This window comes from Uloborus diversus, chromosome 3 (assembly GCF_026930045.1).
Source record: "Uloborus diversus isolate 005 chromosome 3, Udiv.v.3.1, whole genome shotgun sequence".
NCBI classification, from domain to species: domain Eukaryota; kingdom Metazoa; phylum Arthropoda; class Arachnida; order Araneae; family Uloboridae; genus Uloborus; species Uloborus diversus.
The window spans coordinates 94,172,845-94,193,191 of record NC_072733.1 but is presented as its reverse complement, the minus strand read 5'-3'; the positions used below and the strand labels follow the sequence as shown (position 1 = coordinate 94,193,191).

General features: G+C 33.2%; 1 protein-coding gene across 2 annotated transcripts in view; it reads left to right on the top strand.

Moving 5' to 3' along the window:
• Positions 1-328: 328 nt before the first annotated feature.
• The window catches only part of LOC129219294 (transmembrane protein 163-like), a 128,343-nt gene continuing 108,324 nt past the window's right edge, over positions 329-20,347 (top strand). Inside the window, exon 1 of one of the 2 annotated variants that reach the window (XM_054853635.1) lies at positions 329-425. The gene's annotated coding sequence lies outside the window, so the exon portion shown is untranslated. The remainder of the gene's footprint in view (positions 426-20,347) is intronic. The other variant, XM_054853636.1, reaches the window with a different exon arrangement.

Genomic DNA, 20,347 nt, shown 5'->3' with positions numbered 1-20,347 from the left:
AAAGATCTCTGCATTTGGTGCTTTTGTTCCATATGAAAGCTTTGTGATACAGTATGAAAATATTGTTTTCGAAATAGTGTTTAAAAATCTCTTTTTTCATTGATTTTTACAAAACAAGTTAAGATATTAGCGAGAAAAATGACTTAAAAATCCTTCGACTGCATTTTTGTTCATCCTTTAAACTCCAACTTAAGTCATGCAGATGGAAAATATATCACGCCAGGTACTCATGGCAGTAGAAACATTAAATGCTTCACATAAAAGAAACGTCAAAAGTACTCATTTAAATCACCAACAGGTGAACTAACACAAGACTTTTCTCGATTCATATGTCGAGCTGCGACGTTCAGAGAGAAAACCTAGTTTACTCTATTTTCAAATTAGAGAATGCCATCTTAGTTCTTCAACATTTCTTGAATTATACGGTAAGTAGCGTTAATAATTTCTTTTGTGTTATGAAGTTAGTCATTGCACATGGATTATGTTACTGTTCGACTTTTTCTGAAATGCTATTTCAAACCCATTCATTTTATTTTGCTTGTCTAGGAGAGGAAAAACAAGTAGTAAAATTAAAAATGAAAACAAATTGACTTTTAATGATAAATTTCGATATCAATGAAGGCAGCAATGTTTTTTTAATGTTGTTTTTTATTCTTTTGTAGCGTTCTTTTTTTTTCTTTCCAAATTTCTATTCTCTATAGTTGATTATTCCATGTTTTTAAAGCTTATATTTTTTTCCTGAATTTTCGTTTATCTTTTAAGTTTTTTAGCCATTCTAAATATTATATGAAAATACTGTCATAAATCGTAATATTTTAAAATCTATTCCATGCTACATAAATTAATCCTCCAAAAAAAAGAAAAAAAAAAGAAAAAAAAAACCCATATTGATTTTAAATTAGACTAAAGGAAAATGAAACACATATTCCAAACGAATTCATTTAAATTTATTTAGCTTAAGAAATTCCTAAGATATATAAGATCATAGGCCAAAACCACTGCAATGTGAGAACAAAACAGCCATGGGAAAAATTATAATTGCACATTAAAAATGAGTACTACATTTTAAAAGGATCAACAACTGAAACGTAATTACTTATTGTAATTAGAAAATATCAGAAGGTTATAAAAAATAAATTACAGAAAAATTGTCAAACTACATGTAAAGAAAACTGTATCACGTGAGTCATGGAAAAAATCAAAAGTAGGGGAATGTAGGGCAAAGTGATATAGTTCAAATAACTTATACCTTTTTAAAAAAGGAAAAAATTAGAAATTGTTTTGAAAGTTACAGTACGTAAAGAAAGAACGATGTATTAAAATTGAAACCTGCGTTGAAATATTTTTATTTTTTGCAGTAAATTTGTACCTTCAAATTTAAAAAAAAAATAAATGAATAAAAAATAGTGGATCACGTTCACTTTATTTTTGTATGGGGCAAATTGAAAAGTAAAATATTTTTCTAATGAAATATTTCTTATTTTTTTATTCAAAATATTTTCCTTCTAACGAATAAATAAATGAACAAACAAATAAACAAAAGAATAAATAATGAAACAAGAAATAAACTAATATATCTTTCGCAGGAGCTCCGTCTCCTGCTCTCTTCACTCGCCAATCTGCGGCAGTGGAGAATTAGTAATTTTAATGGATTTTGTAAATTCATATCTTCGGCTCGGGAAGGTTAAGAGGGGTGAAAGGGTGGAATTGCTTCCCTTGGATGTCCTGTACCCAAGGGTACCAGTACTGACCGGTAGACATTGATAGAGCAGATAGCGTTCAGACACGCACACACAGTAGCGTACCAAGGGGTGGGCAGAAGTGGCTCTCGCCACGGGCGAGGGGGGGGGGGGGACATTTAAACTGATAAAAAAAGGGTATTTGTGTGTTTTTTTTAAATTGATCATGTAAGTAGAAAAATGTTTTCAAAAATGAAAAAAAAATAAAAAAATAGTTAAAAAAAAATTGCAAGAAGAAGAGCTGGAGGAGAAAATGAATCAAACCTTGATTCTCAAAAATAGAAAAAAAAAAAAAAAGGAAGGGGGGGGGGATTTTATCTTTGATGTGAAATTTTATTCCGATTCATTGAGTTAGCTTAAGACTTAGACACACGATTTGTATACCAGAGAGCGGTGGTAGACGGCTTTCAATGCCAGATGCTTCCATTTTTTTTTCCAGGAGGAGGCGACCTTTTGTCGTGTATAGTTTAACGTGGATAGTTTTCCTTAAGCTAAATATTTATTCTTATTATAATAAATAATAATGTAAGCATAAAAAGTCTTATTTGAACAAAATATTGGGACGCCTTAATTAGCGAATATGTATTACTAATATTTTACCTGTATGTAAATGGTCGTGTTTTTTAGTTTATTTCTGATGAGCAATGCTTTTTGTATTTGCTTTGCTTTCCTGATTATAATAGAATTTTTTAAATGCTTTGATTTTTATCCCGTCAAGCTATGACGGGTCAAAATTGCTTCTACATTTGAACGAAGCAATTGCCTGTTTGGTGCTATTTTGATAGTTGAAATGTTAACACTCACTCCTGTGGATTAACTCTAAACTACAGTGGATAGCGTTAATTTTTGACCACGCGTTTTCGATTCTTCATTCCCCTAAAATTACTGTCTTACCAGTAAAACAGTTAAATTACCGGATCCAGTTCAACCTTGTCAAAATAAAGCATTTCCCCGCATGTCAAATGTTATCAAAAAATGTTATCGAATTATCATGCCGTAGCGTGAGTTTCATTGTTGGTGACGTCAGGAGAGTTACTCGATCATTCGTTCTTATATGTATAAGGATGTGTTAATTATGTTTATTGTACATTCTCCTAGTGGTTTGAAACAAATAACATTAAAAGTTAAAGCTGTTTTGAAAAAAAAAGACTAAATACATTGCTATAAACGGAGCTGAAAAATGTTAATTCTCATTTGGTTCAAGAACGTAGGGGACCCGGGGCACGTTTACGCGGATTTTTTTCAATGAATTTTCTAAATTTTATACTATAACTGAGGAAATTTTAAAAATTGCGGTTTTATGAAGCAGTTAATGTAGTCAAAATTAATATATTCAGTTGTTGCGCAGTTTATGTTTTTAACCGTTAAAAAAATTTTTTTTGAGTCCAAGACGGTTACGTCAACTTGCCCCGGACACGGAGCACGTTTACGTATATTTATTTTGACGCCTAACGTAGTTCTGTTAGTGTTTTGAGCATAACGTCTAACTATCGTTAAAAGAAAGCAAATTTATCACAGACTGAATGGTGTATCAAGTAAAAGCTGAACGGGCATGAAGACAGCACTACATGATTGTAAGCTATAAGATACGAATTTGTAACTCAATTAAAAATTGAATGGTGATTTTCAAAACTAAATAGCATGAAAATACTAAAAAGTTTTAATACAGTTCTAAGCAAGATAAGAGGCAAGGTTCGTTAAGAAGTAAGGCACAGTAAGAACGTGCGTAAAGGTGCTCAGACGTCAACGCGTAAACTTACCCCGTCGCCAATTTTGGCTTTATTTTTAACGTGCCAAAAAAAAAAAAAAAAATAATAATAATAATAATAACATTTTAGTTCATTCAAACACAATTCTCAAAAAAAGATAAAATTCTGCTAACTTTTATATATTTGTTCTTTTTTACCTAAGTATTATTTATTCACCATAAGTTTCAAAACGTTCAACTCAAAATTTACTCGACTTGGTAGAAAACAGATTATTTTTTCTGCATGCCAGACCGAAGCTCGACTGATGATCAAAAACTTGTGAGAATACTTGCTGGAGAGCAGCATCAATCTGTTATGACAGTTGGCTCTCCAGTTATAATTCGTTCTGAAAAAAGTGCACTGTGTAAACGAGGTTTGTTACGGTTCGACGCGACCGTTTCGGCGCGACTGTTTCGGCTCGGCCGTTTCGGCGCTGGTCATTTCGGCGCCAGATTTTTGCATTCTGAATTTTCTGAATTTCAGAAACATTAGTTCAAAGAAGAAAAACGATTTCTGTAATTATGAGAATTTGGCGCTTCAGAAGCTAGTTAAAATATATTTAAAAAATTACACTGGGGGGGAAAGAGAGGGCATTTGTGATTCACGTATGTTTTACTGCGATAACATAAAGGAAAATATTTTGAAAAATTAGTAAATAATGGCAGTACCAGTCCTACCTCTTTGTCATTTTTTTTATTAATGCTGAGCCGTTTTGTTTCTGTGGTGATTACTTCTTTGTTGAAGCAGCTATTGGAATTAATTTCATGAGTCTTCTTCACGTGAAATTTTTTTTCAAACCAAAAAGCTCGACTTAACTATTGCAAACCCATTTATGGACATCAAGGTAAATTTAGGGCAATGTTTGATTCTTTTTATTGACTAAAAAAAATATTTATTTTGGAAAGTTAGTTCTAAACACTATTTTTCTTTCTGTAATCAATTTTTAAATTTATTGCAAATTACCTTTTTTTTTAAAGTTTCATTATTATTATTTTTATTATTATTATCATTGTAGTCTTTTTTTATGTTACTAAATAGTTAGTCGACAAGATAAGATAAATAAATACCTTTGCGCTGAACAGTAAAGTAAACATAAACAACGTCAAAAAAGCACAAATTTGATTAGAAACGAAAAAAAAAATTAAATTTAATGAGTTTTAAATTTAAATTTCGTAGAAAAATTACAGTATTGTCTCCTAACTTATCTACTTCGAAAAATTATGAAGATGTTTTAAAACTTTTATTTTATCATCTAATAATAAAAAAGAAAACAAAATACATCTTTAAAATTATTACTTCATAAAACTTTTACAAAACTTTAAAAAAAAAAAGATATCTAGAATTTTTAAGCAATATTTGACATATTTGTATGCAGACGATTTTGATTTTTGAACAAGTCGTTTTGAAATGGGTCGCGCCGAAACGGCGGCGCCGAAATGGGTTTCGCGCCGAAACAGCCGCGCCGAATAGTCCCATTCCGGTGTAAACGTGCCCCGGTCTACCCTATATGAGACATAAAGTAAAAAAATTATCTACAGGGGCGTCGTTATACTAAGAAATTGAAGCCGGAAGTTGCACCGCTCGCTGTATCCCAAGATCCTTAGCTTCTTGCTAAATAATCTGCGACCACATTATCATAACATGGTTAATGTTACACTATCATAGCATAGCATATCCATTGTCCGTCATCGAACCGATGTATCCCATAATTCCGGCTCCAATTTCATCTCCTTTTTACCATAGACGGGGCATCTCTATGTAAATCACTTCACTCTTTCATATGAGACCAGGTGCGTGCACTGAAATATTGCGGCTTGTCCCAAATTACTCTTACGGGTACAAAACTTTTACTTGTTAAGTATACTGACAAGTGCTGTACATAAGTTCAGTATGTGATTGCAATAAAATGTCCTTGCGTTCTGAAATACCTCGATCAAAGTAAACTGTTCGACTAGTTTTGCGGAGGGAATAACACATAGACATAATTGTTATTTTACAAAGTCCAATAAAATTTTGTCCTTTTTTTCCAGAAATTCTGAAAATGATTCGGACAGTAGGAGTTTGGATAACTGAAGTCCCATTGAAAGAGATAGTCTAAAATCTGAAAAATTAATATGTGTTTCAAAAAACACACAGTAGAACTCAGAGTTTACGTATTGCATCAGATTAGGGTTGGAAAATACATCATGTGGGAAAATACAAAATCAGCTGCGGGGGTTTAAAAATCTGACTACCAAACGGCACGACCTTGAGAGTCATAGATCTGGATGAAATTCTGGATTTAGGTAAGTTTGCACTAGATATGAACCCAGGTAAAGCGGTTTGACTGCATAGGCCCTAGTTCGGCTGCAACGTGGTTCCAGAGTTGCTGTTTGATTCCAGAAAAGCAATGGTTTTTATTTTAAAATTGAACTTTCTTTACCTTTTTCTTGATTTGCATTGCCGTATGTGTCAATTAAATGCATTCACAATATCCGCCCCCCCCCTTATTTGTACTGACAAGAGACGACGAATGTCTTCGGAGGGTAGATATTGTCCCAAAATTTCGAATCCCAATAAAGACGCCATTGTAATTCTGGAGTCCTGCATATCAATGTAGTGCATACGGCAAAAACTTGAGGGTCATGAATTTGGATAAACTTCTGGATTTAGGTCAATTCGTACTAGATATGAGCCCAGGTAAAATAGTTTGAGTATATAGGCTTTAGTTCGCCTGTAAGGAGGGTTTAACTTTGCTGGTTTGATCCCGGAACTGCAATAGCACGTAGTTCAACGTGAGTTCGGTGGAATTTACTCTATACTGTGAATGCATTCATTTGGGTGATACTGCCACGCAATATCAAGAAAAGAGTAGAAAAAGGTTAATTTCAAAGGAAAAACTATTGCATTCTGAAGCCAAACTAAAAACTTTGGACCCCCATTAAGGCCGAACTAGGACCTATGCAATCAAACCGATTGACCTAGGTTCATATCTAGTAACAATAAATCCAGAGTTTCGTCCAGATCCGTGACCTTCATGGTCGTGCTGTTTGGTAGTAACCATATTTTAAAAAAATCTGACTCTTTACCAATGGGCTATTGGAAAAAATCTGTAACATTTGCTTGTTTTTTTGTTTTTATAAAATTTCATTTATAGTACGTTCTGTATGTACTAGCAACTTTTTACAAATTTGCTCTTTGGCTTGCATTTGCAAATAAAAATTATTTTAGAGTTTTTATGCATTGACCAGCGTTCAGAACCATTGGTGGTCCGTTGTTCCGAGACCAGTAAAAATTGTTTGGAACCAAAGTAGAATTCATTATACCGTGGGACCAGTGGTTGATCACAGTCAATTAAGAAATTTCCTGTTACAGTCAAACTTAACCAATCAATTATTAAGTGATTATTAACATCTTGGGCCAAACAAGTATTTCATATGAAGGGATAATTTTAAAATTTAAAAGTGTTTTTGAAAGATTTGGTTTTTTTTTTGGGGGGGGGGGTATTTCTTTAAGGGGGCCATACCTTAAAACAATTAACTAGACTATATTAAGATCTGCAATGGGGAACAGCGATCGGCCATGTGGATAAAGACAATTCCAACAATCTTTTTTTTTGCAAGAACAAAAGCAGTGGTTCCTACGAGGGGGGGGGCATGGCATAAATTAAAATTTTTTAAGGTATGTTATTAAAAGATTTTAGTTTTTATTTAGTTTTATTTTTCGTTATGGAGGGGTGCTCCGTACCTTATAACCTGAGGAGGGGGGTGAATTTCTATTTAAGGGGGAGCATCCCCTTCCGCAAGTAACTCTGCAATAGGGAACAGGCACCGGCCTATTGGATTAAAAATAAATCAAGCAATTTATTCCAATAAGACCAAAAGCAGTGAGGTATACGGGGGTGGGGGTGGGGATTAGTGGAGCGAGTGGCGCAGACTTCAAATGTTTAATTTTTGTCTTTGAAAATATTAGTTTTTATGATGGGTGCCACCCACCCCCCGCATAACATGAGTGGGGTAAATTTCTATTTAAGGGTCCTCTTACGCAAGTAACTCTAAAATAGAGAACAGGCAAAGGTTATATAGATTAAAAAAAACAAAATCAAGCATTTTATTCCAATAAGGCCGAAAACAGTGTGGCGTACGAAAAGAGGGGGGGAAGAGCGGGTGGCGCAGACTTCCGTTCTTAAAGTGTATCCGCTATCTTTAAGCTGTGTTGTTGAAAAATTTTAGTTTTAACAATTTTTTTTGGGAGGGGGGAAGAGCTTCTCACCCCCTCATAACTTGAGATGGGTAATTTTTGTATTTAAGGGGGGGGGGGTACCCTTACGCATGCAACTCTGGAATAGGAAACGGGCACCGGCCATTTGGACGAAAAAAAATTCGAAAATTTTATTCCAATAAGGCCAAAAGCAGTGTGGCCTACGAAGGAGGGCGGTGGTGGGGGTGGGGGTTGCTGATCCGATGGCGCAAACTTCATGTTTTTAAGATTTTTTTTTTGAAAAATTTTATTTTAAATAATGGTTTTTTGGGGGGGGGAGCCTCCACCCTCTATAACCTGAGGGGGGTGAATTCTTTCTTAAAGAGGAACATCCCCTTTTGCAAGTAACTGCCAATAGGAAACAGCCATCAGCCATCTGAATAAAAAAAAAGTTCAGGCTGTTTTTTCAATAACGCCAAAAGCGGTAGTGTCTTCCAAATGGGGGATGGGGGGGTGGTGGTCATGGCGCATACTGCGTCAGTCAAGGGTTGTTTTTAAAAAATATCGATTTTTTAAGGTATTGTATTGGGGCAGTCCCCAACCACCATCCTTTCCCACAACCTCCATCCCCTAACACATGAAGGGCTTCTTATTTTGATTTGGAGGGGGGGGGGGAGCACCCTAGCCGCAAGAACTGTTATTAAACTCTGCAATAGGGAAAAGTGAGAGTGCCATTTTTCACTCCTAGGGTGCCACCTTTTTCACCCGTGGTGCACGCTGGGATTAAGGGTGCCGCTGGTGCTACAAGCTTTTCACCCCTGAAAGGTGCCAAACGCAACCTGTAGTTTTAATTATGTACATATTCTTCAATTTTTCAGTACTACTTGATAGAGGTGGCACTAAAAGCAGAGTAAATATTTCACCATTTCACTCTGCCACTTATTCCTCTTCTTAGAAGTTACTTAATCTATTTTGCAGTTTATGAAAAACTAAATCAAAATACTGAGGTTTTTTACTCTAATAGATGACACTAATTAGTACAATACTTTCTTTTCAAAGATTTCCCCAGGAATCTTTGAGGAGCAGTTACGAAAACCTTAAACGAAAGACCGTAAACTAACTATGGATTACCTTCTTCATACGGGGTGTTTTCATACCACTAAAAAATCTCGGGCGGGAAAACCGGCGTGTTTTTCCACTCGTATGTCATTACCCTTATTTGAATTGTTGTTTAGAAAATGGAATTGCCGAGTTGTTGGTGAAAGCGATGATGCACAATGAGAGAGGGGTACCCCCCATTTACTTTAGCATGATGAAAAACTTCCTTTTTTCAATTTTTTGCGAGAGATTTCTTATTCGATTCTGAAACAGGTTACGCAAGAGACCGGAGGTGCTCCAGAAGCTCCGGTTAGATGTATTGTGTGCTTGTTAGGCAGTTGGGATCGCGTATCGAGATTCGTTTCTTGTGTTTTGGCGCCATTAGTGGCTTCTTGAATTAGTTTTCTACGACGCTTGTCTGCCTATTTGTGCTTTACTTGGATTTTAAATGTAAGTACTGTTATTCTTTTCTGGCATCGCTCGGCACCGATGTTTTCTCGTATTCCTTCTACTGACAAAAACAAAATTTTTTACACTCTTGAAACGTGAAACTGCCAAAGTAGGTATCTCCAATTCCAATGTTTTCGCTAATGAGTTTTTTTTAAATTTATATTTTGTTTTATTTATTTATTTTTTATTGTTACTTCTTCTTATTTTTTTCATGGTAGTACTTAGATAGACCAACATCCTGAGACAAAGAAGCAAAATGGTCTCCTAAGTTGTTTTAAAAACAGGAAAAGTTATTGTAACTCATTTCTTTTTGTACCGCCATATATGTGAATTTTTCCAAATGTTTTTTGGGATATAACCTATTTTTGTTGCCGTACGTTTCCCTTAGTCGTGCGAATATACTTTTTTCGGGGATACGAAAAAAATAAGAGTTTTTGTTTGTTTTTTTAACTCCTCTTTTCAAAAAAAAATTTTTTTTTTTAATGTTGTGAATTTTGAATTGTGTTGAATATTTAGATTGTTATAAATTTTTGAAATGTTTGAATTTTCGAGTACGGTGCTGTGCTTAACGAAAGGTTTACGGTGAAGCCCGGTGTGCGCTAGTAACAATATCAGCTTATAAAGAGCTAAATCGGGGATTAATTTTCCATTCCTTTTTGATTTTCTTTGGTATTAGAGTGGTTTTCGCGTTTCTCTGTTCGCGCTTTGCAATCTAAGGAAGGAGGACTGGAAAACGTCCCTATTTGTTGCGTTTTGTTTGCAGCGATTTAACTTCTTCAATTATTCAGATAAGAGTTGCTCGGGAATTTGGGTTCCCATTTAGCTGGTAGGATGGATCATTATCGTTATTATTTATTTATTTATTGCCATACAGTTAGGAAAAAAATTGTATTTGCGAGTAAGTTATTTATCCTGTATGTTTTAAGCTATTAAATATTTAAATTACATCACAAACCCGCTCTAAATTAAATCATATGAATAGAAATCATAAATAAAACAAAAAAATTAATTTGAGTTTTGACATTTTGAATTCAAATTATGTTTTTCGCAATCACGAGTGTGTGTATGTAGGCGTGTGTTTGTGTGTGGGGGTTATGTGTATGTGTGTGTAGGCATGTGTGTTTGCGTCTGTGTGCTGGCATAAGTGTGTGGGTAGTTGTGTGTATGAATGTGTATGTGGTGGGGTATGTGTATGTGTGTGTAGGTATATGTGTTTGTGTCTGTGTGCAGGCATGAATGTGTGGGTACTTGTGTGTATGTGTGTGTGTATGTTTTTGTGTGTGTATGTGTGGGTGTCTGTATGTATGCGTGTGTGTATGTGTTTGTGTATGTGTATGCGTGTGTATTTGTTTGTGTGTAGGTGTATGTGTGTGTATGTGTATGCGTGTGTATGTGTTTGTGTGTGTGTGCGTGTGTGTGTGCGTGTGTGTGTGTAGTTTTGTATGTATGCGCGTAGGACATGTCCTACAATGGATGCAACCTGGAGACGGCTTTCGCTATAGGAGCAGCATCGTGAGGAGCCCGTCGACGGTGATGGTGCGGATGGTGGCGGTGGGAAAAATCAAAAGACGCCAAAAACAGTCAAATGCAATCGTGATTGCTCAATAAAAATATTAGAAATCATTCCTTTGTTAAATTCAAGTGCCGATTGATAATATGTAAAATAATTTTTATCAGAAATTATAATACATGCGTTTTTAGATTTTACTGCATAATTACGGAAACTTGCGCTTCTACGAAATCAGCTTTTTAAACATAAATATATAATGTACCGTTTCCTCTTTATATTTCACATTTTAATGATTTCATTAATAATTTTGTTAACAAACTAATTATTCGTTCTTTACTGCAGAATATTGAAAAATAAACTATAAAAAGAAATGTTAATCTGAAACAGTAAGTGATTTATTTTAGAAACTTTGGCATTATTTATATTTTTCAAATTTTACACCTTTCGGGATTTTGTTCAAAGTATGCAATCAATATTTTAATGAATTGTATAATCTCGTAAAAATTTAGACGGAAATAAATTTTTGCACTTTTCACTCAAACTTTTATTTAAGTTTGGGAGTTTAAAGTATCTGTTTTGATTTATTTTAAGCATGTTTGTCAAATGTCTTTGAAAATAAAGTTGTTTAATTAAGGCATAATTTGTAGCAAAAGAAGTTTGGGAGCTTTACACTACCTTTAACAGGTAAATGGCAGTATCTGCAGAAATAAGTTTTCGAGATATTTCAAGAAATACGTTTTGAATTCTATACTAACAATAGGGAAATGTTACAATTTGACGGGATTTTTTTTTTTTTTTCGCGCTTTTTGTTTTCAGTGGAAACCGAACCAACAGGCTTGTACAATAAAGCTGACGTACAATAGAAGACAAAAATGAAAAATAAGCAGTTATACTGCCGTTTACCTGTATAGGCTTTAGAACTTATTTTAATGTGTAAATAGGCCAGAATTTTGTCTAAAAAAAGAAAACTATTATGAGATTTAAAAGAAGTGAGAGAGCTCATCTTCCCCGAGCTCCCATGCAAATTAAACCCTGTATTTCATGTAATTATACTGCCAAAAAAAAAAAAAAAAAAAAAGGATATTTAAAGAAACGGGGGCTTAATTATAATAAAATACGACCATTATTTCTGCATTTTATGTCAACTTCTTGGCAAGTTTTATCAGAAAAATATTCCTGTCGGTTAAGCTTGGAATTATTTTTAACTACTGTTGATATTTAAGCATCGTAAACTATGTTTTGATTACAATGTTTGATATTCAATGATTGTTCAATGATGTTTAATGATTGTTTGATGTTCAATGATGTTCATTGATTGTTCAGTGTAATTGGTATATACGCATATGTTTCATATCAAAGAGTGTTTCGTTGAAATATGATCCTCGGTCTACTTTTCAATCGTAAATGACCCATTGTAAAAATAATAATAATAAAAAAAAAAAAAGAAAGAAAAACTCATTAGAATACTCGAATGAAATCAAATGAGATTGATTTATACTTTTCAAGAGTAATGAGTTTGGTAAAACCCTCTCCGAAACAAAAGTTTGGTTATGGTCCTGCGTGATTGCTAAAAAAAAAAAAAAAAAAAAAAAAAAAAACGATAAGAAAGCACCATAATAATAATCCTATACAGCTTTTACGTAAATTTTGAGATTAATTTTCGTAGTTTTCTATTTTAACAATGTTTCTAATTTTTATTAGCAATGTTAATTAAGTATGTATAATTATATCAGAATAGTAAAATCTCACTATTAACATTTAAACATTTGTTGTGGCGTGAGGGAGGGTTTGGTTATAACAGTCCATACGCTAAACAAGGCATAGCTTAAGGCAGTGTTTCTCAACCTTTTTTGACCAGCGGACGGGCTAGGACGTTGGAAAAAAAAAGAAAAAAAAAAAAAAAAACCGTGGACCGGTGACTTTTTTTCCTTCTCCTTCTGTCTTTCTTTCTTTTTTTTTCTTTTTTTTTTGCAAAGAAATCAAACCTGGGATTGTTAAAGTTTTATGAAAATGTTTTGTAAACAGCAGGAGATCCCCCCCCCCTTTTTTTACAAAATAATAATAATAATAATAAATAAATAATTATTTTAATAAAACTTACTGTTGAAGAACTGTTACAACAAATGTTTAAATAATAAGAGTAAGATTTTACTGTTTTGATATAATCATACATAATTAATAAACATTGCTGATAGAAAATAGAAACATCGTTAAAATAGAAAACTACGATAGTTTATCACAAAATTATATATAGCATTATTATTATGCTGTTTTCTTTTAATTATTTATTTATTTTTTTGAGCAATCACGCAGGGCCGTAAAAAAACTTTTGTTTTAGAGTGGGTTTTCCAAACTCATTACTCTTGAAAACCATAAATCAATCAAATTTGATTTCATTCATATATTCTAATGTTTTCTTTTTTTTAATTTGTTAATTTTTACAATGGGTCATTTACGATTGAAAAGTGTAGGCTGAGCATCATATTTCAACGCAAAACTCTTTGATATGAAACATATGCGTACTTACCAATTACATTGAAAAGTTTGCAGTCCATACTTTTTCCAGAGGTGCCCACCACTCCAAGGTCAAAGGTGCACCCCCTCAATATCACAGATACCCCCCCAAAGCAAGAGTTCCCCCAAAATGAGAAAAATACCCCTCCCCCTAAAAATTTCAACGACGCAGTATGCGCCATGACCCCCTCTTCCTAGGTGGACACTCCTGCTTTGTCAGCTCATATTGTATAGTAAGTGTCAGTAAGGAAATACTTTTCCGAACTATATAACTCTGATATCTGTTACATTTTCAGGTAGCATGTTATGATCACTGGATCGACAAGAAAAAACAATGTAAAATTTGTTCTTGCTACATAGTGCGTTTAAGTTTCCTAAAGAATATGATGGTTGAATTTAAAATTATTTTAAACTTTATTTTTTAGTTAAACTAAAACATTTTGTCTTTTTTTTTCTTGTAATCATTATACAACAGTAAATTTTTGGCCAAATATTTAGTAAGAAAAGAATTTGAAAAAACAAAAAAGAGTAAAATAACGAAATAATATTTAATAATAAAGTAATAAAAATTAACAATACATTTACAAACTGATTGTTGTAAAATAATTTTAAATCTTTACGCCTTTTTTTAACACTTTTTATAATCTTACATTAATATTAATATTACCGAGAGGATATTTAAAATTTTAACATGTGCCCCTACATGTTGTGTTCACAAGTGCCCTGTCATCTACCTTAGAATTAATTTTCAAAAACAAAGAATTCTTAATTAAATAAAATAATTAAACCTTGTCATAAATTTCCTTGAATGTTCATATAATGGTTTTCAATAAATTAGCTTAGCTTATTAGTTTGTTTAAACATGTTTTCACGTGAAGAAGACATAACTAAAATTACACAGAGCACCTGGGAAAACAAAAACTTTGTCACCACAGAAAGAGAAACTGGCGCATTGCTCTAAAAGTCTGGTCAAGAAGTGAATCGATTATTTCTGAAAGGGCGTAAGTTCTACGGGAATTCGTTGGAATGGTTGGTTGTTATTAAATAACCATTATTTCGGATTTTGTAAAGATTTTTTGCTTGACGTGATCCTAGTAAAGCATACCATGTTCCCACGTGCTCTCCTTTCCCATATATATATATATATATATATATATTATATATATATATATATATATATATATATATTATATATATATATATATATATATATATATATATTATATATATATATATATATATATATATATATATATATATATATATATATATATATATATATATATATATATATATATATATATATATATATATATATATAAATAAATTCTTTAAATAATCAAAGAATGCATATTTTGATTGAACGGTATGATATTAATGATACTCTATCATGTTTTAATAAAAATTAAATAAAGTTCTCTCAAACTATACGTAGAATTCAACATTTAAAAAATAAACATTAATATAATTGAACATTTTTGCTTTATTGAATCAAATCTTTTTAAACAAACGTGAATAAAATAAGCGACGGCCACTGTAATAACTAAACAAATTTTCCGTGTTTTTCACTAGAACTGAGTCTATATTCAAAGAATACATGAAACCTGAAGTAAAGACGGATTCATAACAATATTCACTATTTTGACTAAAATTGAAATCACTCCCCCCCCCCCCCCGAAAGGTTTTTGCAAAATATTCTGCTTCATATACTACGATGTTTTGAACAAGAATTCGCCGAGATCTTACCAGCGCAAAGTCAGGCGTTGGAGGGTATTAGTGACACCTTTTTGCGAATAAATGGAATCAAGCCAATTTTTTTACTATATCATCTTTATTTACGTCATTCAATTATAAAATCAAAATCACCACTTAGTATGCTCCCCCCCCCCCTTTTGTCCAATATCATTTTTTATTCTACTGGGCATAGAGTTAACTACAGTTTTGCACTTCTCTTTGAATTCCTGATCTGTAAATCATATTTTAGCAAAGCACAAATAATTTTTTTCTTTTGTTGTCAAATCAGATTTTCACTCTGTCACAATGGCCTGTCTCTTCTTCAGTGAAACATCCATGGCTAACAAAAAGATAAAAAGTGACCGGATTGAGAAAAAACGGCAAAAATATGTAAAAATTTATAACACTTAAACAAAACACAATATTTATGACAACAAAACGTAAGGTTATAACGCCTAATCTACTGGTAGGCTAAACAGCTGTTATAAACAACCTAAAAAAAAACAGAACATTTAAAAATTCCCAACTTTATTCCATTAATTCGCACAAGGGTGAAGTTCAAATCATAAAAGCAATTTTAGTAGAATTGTTATGCTTTTCTTTTTTTAGACGTGCTGTTGGCAATATAGAACGCAAGAAGAGATGATTATAAAGCAATATATCAGGGGCGGCTCGTCGCTATGGGCAGGGTGGGCCCGGCCCACCCAAAAAATTGTAATTGATAAAATACATTATTAACAAAAATATCGTTTTGTGTTTCAGTTTAAAAAAAGTAAAAAGTAAGGCGCACAACAGATTTCAAACATCTAGCCCCCCCCCCCTCTCTCTGCATATCTCTAAACAAAACCAGAAAGTTTTTAAATCCTATTAATTTTAGCGCTGTGCACAGTTTTGGGAGCTGCGGGCACGCGTGAAGCTGCCCCCGAAACTAAGAGTCACGCCTCTGCCCTTAGCCAATCGCAATGACTGGATCAGAAAGCGAAAGCCTTTTATCATACCGTTCCGATTCTGTTTTTTTTTCTTTTTGTCTTAATTTTTTCCTCTTCAACAGCTATTACTATATATATATATATATATATATATATATATATATATATATATATATATATATATATATATATATATATATATATATATATATATATGGTGAGTTCGATCGAATCTGCCATACGAAATGGGGTGATAGAAGAGCCCAAGTGGGATATAGAACCACCCATTATCGTGTTCAATCCTTAACCGTAACCGAGTTATGGTAGATATAAGGAAAATGAGTAAAAAAACAAAATTCTGAGAAAACGACCAATTTCTGAAATTCTTTTAGTACTTACAAGGGAAATAAGTACATAATTGGAAAGAGCAGATTAAATCCTGCAAAATTACACCTTTCCCGTCAAGATAGTAGCATTTTACAGCGAACTACAAGCTTTGAAACGTTTGACACACTCAGAATTGAAATGGCGCCAAAGTTTTCAAGCGACATTTTCAAAAACAACCGTATGAGCTACAATCGGTCAAATCTACCAAAAACTGGCCCATTTTACAAGCTTTCCGATCATACAACAACAAATCATATTGGGCTTTAAGTTCAGCAGAAATTTAGGCTTTTGTTTGAAACTGTAAAAATCTACATTCGTTGAAAAAGGAAAACCAGCAAAGAGTCCCCTTTTTCTGTTTTAAACTTTCAGTTTCACGTTAGCATGTTGGTTTCTTTGTTCAAGAAAATGATATTTTTGTATCGAAATGATAATTTTTACATTTTATTAAGTGAAAAAACATAAGAGATAACAATAAGTAGAAATAAAAAAGCATCACTTTCCCATGCTTTCAACATAGGAGAAATCATTAATAAAAAAGTTACACTAACATCAATGAGTACGTTTGATCAATCTTCAAAATTTACAATAGATGCTGAAATTGCTCGCCGCCACACCTGATGCATGCTTTCGCCTTTTTGAGAACTGAAACAACCGTTGCTCCTAATGAAATTTCATCTCTTAGTTTTACTACGGCTCCATCAAACCGGTTGCGCAGTTCCTGCAAACTGGTTACTTCTGTTTTGTATACTTCTTATTAGAGCTCCTAAAGGAGTCCACTGGTGTCAGTTTTGGCGATATAGGTGGCTAAGGAATGGGACCCGTAAGACCAATACATTGGAGATACTATTCAGTTTTAAACTTCCGAACGGCATTTGGAAATGAGCAGAGTTACCACCGTGTTGAAAAATGATTTCCACTCTCTCCGAATCAGGAATAGCATCCAGTAAGCCAGGCAAATGATGTTCCATGAACTCTAAATATGTGCTTCCTGCATTAAAACACCTTGAAACCAGTAATGTTCCCATCATTTTTTCTGAGGGTATACTCCCACTAATCCATTTCGCACAATAAGTGTATGTGATCATATAGTATGTCATAATATGAAAATTTAAGAAGCTTGAGGGTATACGCTATGTGTCTAAAAAAGTTTGAGAGTATACGGCGTATATGAAGTATACCCTATGGGAATACCACTGCTTAAAACATATGCAGACCCATCAAATAATCGCTGGTTACGACCAGTCAAACATTTAAACTAAATCGAGTTTGGAACTTGGGGTAAAAAATGGATTTTGTTCAGCAGACTGATGCCAGTTATGCAAAATTATCATGCCCATATTAGAGTTCATTGAACATCATTTACCTGGCCTACGTGATACTATTCCTGTTCCAGAGAGAGAGAGAAAGTCATTTTCCAACACGATTGAGACCCAGCACATTCCTCAAATGCCGTTCGGGAATTTCAAACTGAAGAGTATCCCAAATGGATTGGTCGTACGGGTTCCATTTCTTGGCCACCTAGATCCCCAGACCTGACGCCAGTGGACTTCTTTGTTTGGGGATTCTTAAAACAAGAAGTTTACAAAGCAGAAGTAGCCAGTTTGCAAGAATTGAGCGACCAGCTTGATGAAGCAGTAGTGAAACTAAGAAATGAAATTTCACAAAGAGCAACGGTTGTTTCTGTTCGCAGAAAGGCAAGAGCGTGTATCAGGTGTGGCGACGACCAATTTCAGCAGCTTTTCTAGATTTTGGAGATTGATTAAATGTGCTCATTGATGTTAGGGTAACTTTTTTAATATTGTTTTTTCCATTGTGAAAAGCAAGGGAGAGTAATTTCTACTTATTGTTATCTCTTGTTGTGTTTTTTCACTTAATAAAAATGCTAAAATTATTATTTTCATATAAAACTATTATTTTGTTAAACAAAGAAAGCAGCAAGCTTCGTGAAACAAAAAATTTAAAACACAACAGGAGCGACTCTTCGCTGGTTTTCTTTTTTCAATGAATGCAAATTTTTACACTGCTTTAAAAAAAAGCCCGAATTTCTGCTGAACTTGAAGATCAAAATGATTTTTTGTTGTATCATCTGAAAGCTAGTAAAATGGGCCAGTTTTTGGTAGATTTGACCGATTGTAGCTCATACGGTTGTTTTTGAAAATGTCGCTTGAAAACTTTGGCGCCATTTCAATTCTGAGTGTGTCAAACGTTTCAAAGCTTGTAGTTCGCTGTAAAATGCTACTATCTTGACGGGAAAGGTGTAATTTTGCAGGATTTAACCTGTTCTTTCGAAATGTGTACTTATTTTTCTTGTAAGTCTTACAGGAATCTCAGAAATCGGTCGTTTTCTCAGAATTTTGTTTTTTTACTCATTTTCCTTATATCCACCATAACTCGGTTACGGTTAAGGATTGGACACGATAATGGGTGGTTCTATATCCCACTTGGGCTTTTCTATCACCCCCTTTCGTATGGCAGATTCGATCGAACTCACCCTGTATAAGGCATGGAGATTGCCGGTTTCATGAGATTTCGTACATTTGTTTTACAACGCGTGCATAATTTTTTTAGTTATTTGTTTGTTTTTGGAGTTAAGAGATGCTTATTCTCAAAATTTCTGTGTAAGGACTTTCTTTTCGAATAGTAGAGCAGCCCGGTGGTCTGACGCACCGGCAAAAAAAAAAAAAAAAAAAAGACTGATCCTCAGATTTTTTTGGTCGTCCACGCAAAAAATAAAAAAAAGGAAAAGAAAGGAAACTCCATAATACCTAATGATAATATTATCCAACACTTGATCTTTTACGTCAGTTTTAAGATTAATTTTCATAATTTTCTATGATTTCTCAGTAGCTTTTTTAAAAATTGTGTCCATTTTTTTTGACCATAGTTACTTCTTGTCTTAACATTTAAATACTTGTGTATCAGTTATTTAATAGAGTTTTTTTTATATATTTACTTATTCATTTATTATTATTATTACTTTCTAAAAAAGGAAGGGGGAAAAAACTTCAGCCGTTCGTAATTTTTTTTTTCATTAGTTTTTAACGGTTCGCGAACATTTTTTTTTACAAGTTAACAAGAAAACAGCACAAGTCCGCGTGAATTTTTTTGAAAAGCTTTTGCAGGCCCGCATGTCAAAAAAGGTCGAGAGACACTGTAGAAATTACATTACTGTTTTTCATCAGATCGCAGTTCTATTGGTACGTATCTTAGCTTTTTTTTCTATCATATAGGATAGGTATAGTTTTGACATTAATTAAAATATTTAAGATCCTTTCAAGCTAATGTGCCTATAACTAGTCGATTAAATATTTTGTTAAGGGTATATGTGTGACCGTAATTAATTTTTCAACCACACTTACTCAAAATTATTGTTTAATAATGATGATAATACATAAGTTAAATTTAAAAGTCGATTAGTAAAAAATGCAGCAATAGAAATATTATGTTTATTTTTTTTTTATTTCATTTACTTATTTTTGTTGTTGTTCAGACGGACCTTTTAGACGCTATTTGTCAGTTATCCATGTTTTAATTTTAAGGTTGCTTGAATTGTTATGTCAAGATGCGTATACTGTAATTAAAGTATTTTTTTAAAAAATATTGTTGAATACCTTTTTATGCCTGTCCTGAAAATAATTTAATTCACCAAGCAAAACCATTTTTCACGGGGGGTGTTTTTAGTGGTAAGGGGTCTTTCTCTTTTTGAGAGTCTGGTTCCTTAATATTTGACGGTGTGCCACCCCTCTTGGAGGGAGGGGAATGGCACAGTTGATGAGATTAATATTTTTATTACAACATATTATTATTATTACTGCTGTTAATATTATTATCAATTCGATCGCTTGAGGGAAGCCGAGTGTTTCATTTAAAATATGCAGGGTGTTCCGTTTTAACCAATAAGACCTTCATTTTCGCAATTGTTTGTTCAAGGTGCATACTTCCAATTGCAGAAATGTTCAAAATCAGATGCAGAGTTAAGATACTAAAAGTTTAAAGCGAAAAAAAAAAGAGTCAAAAACTAAAAATAACTTTTTATACTGACCCTAGGTCTCTTAACTT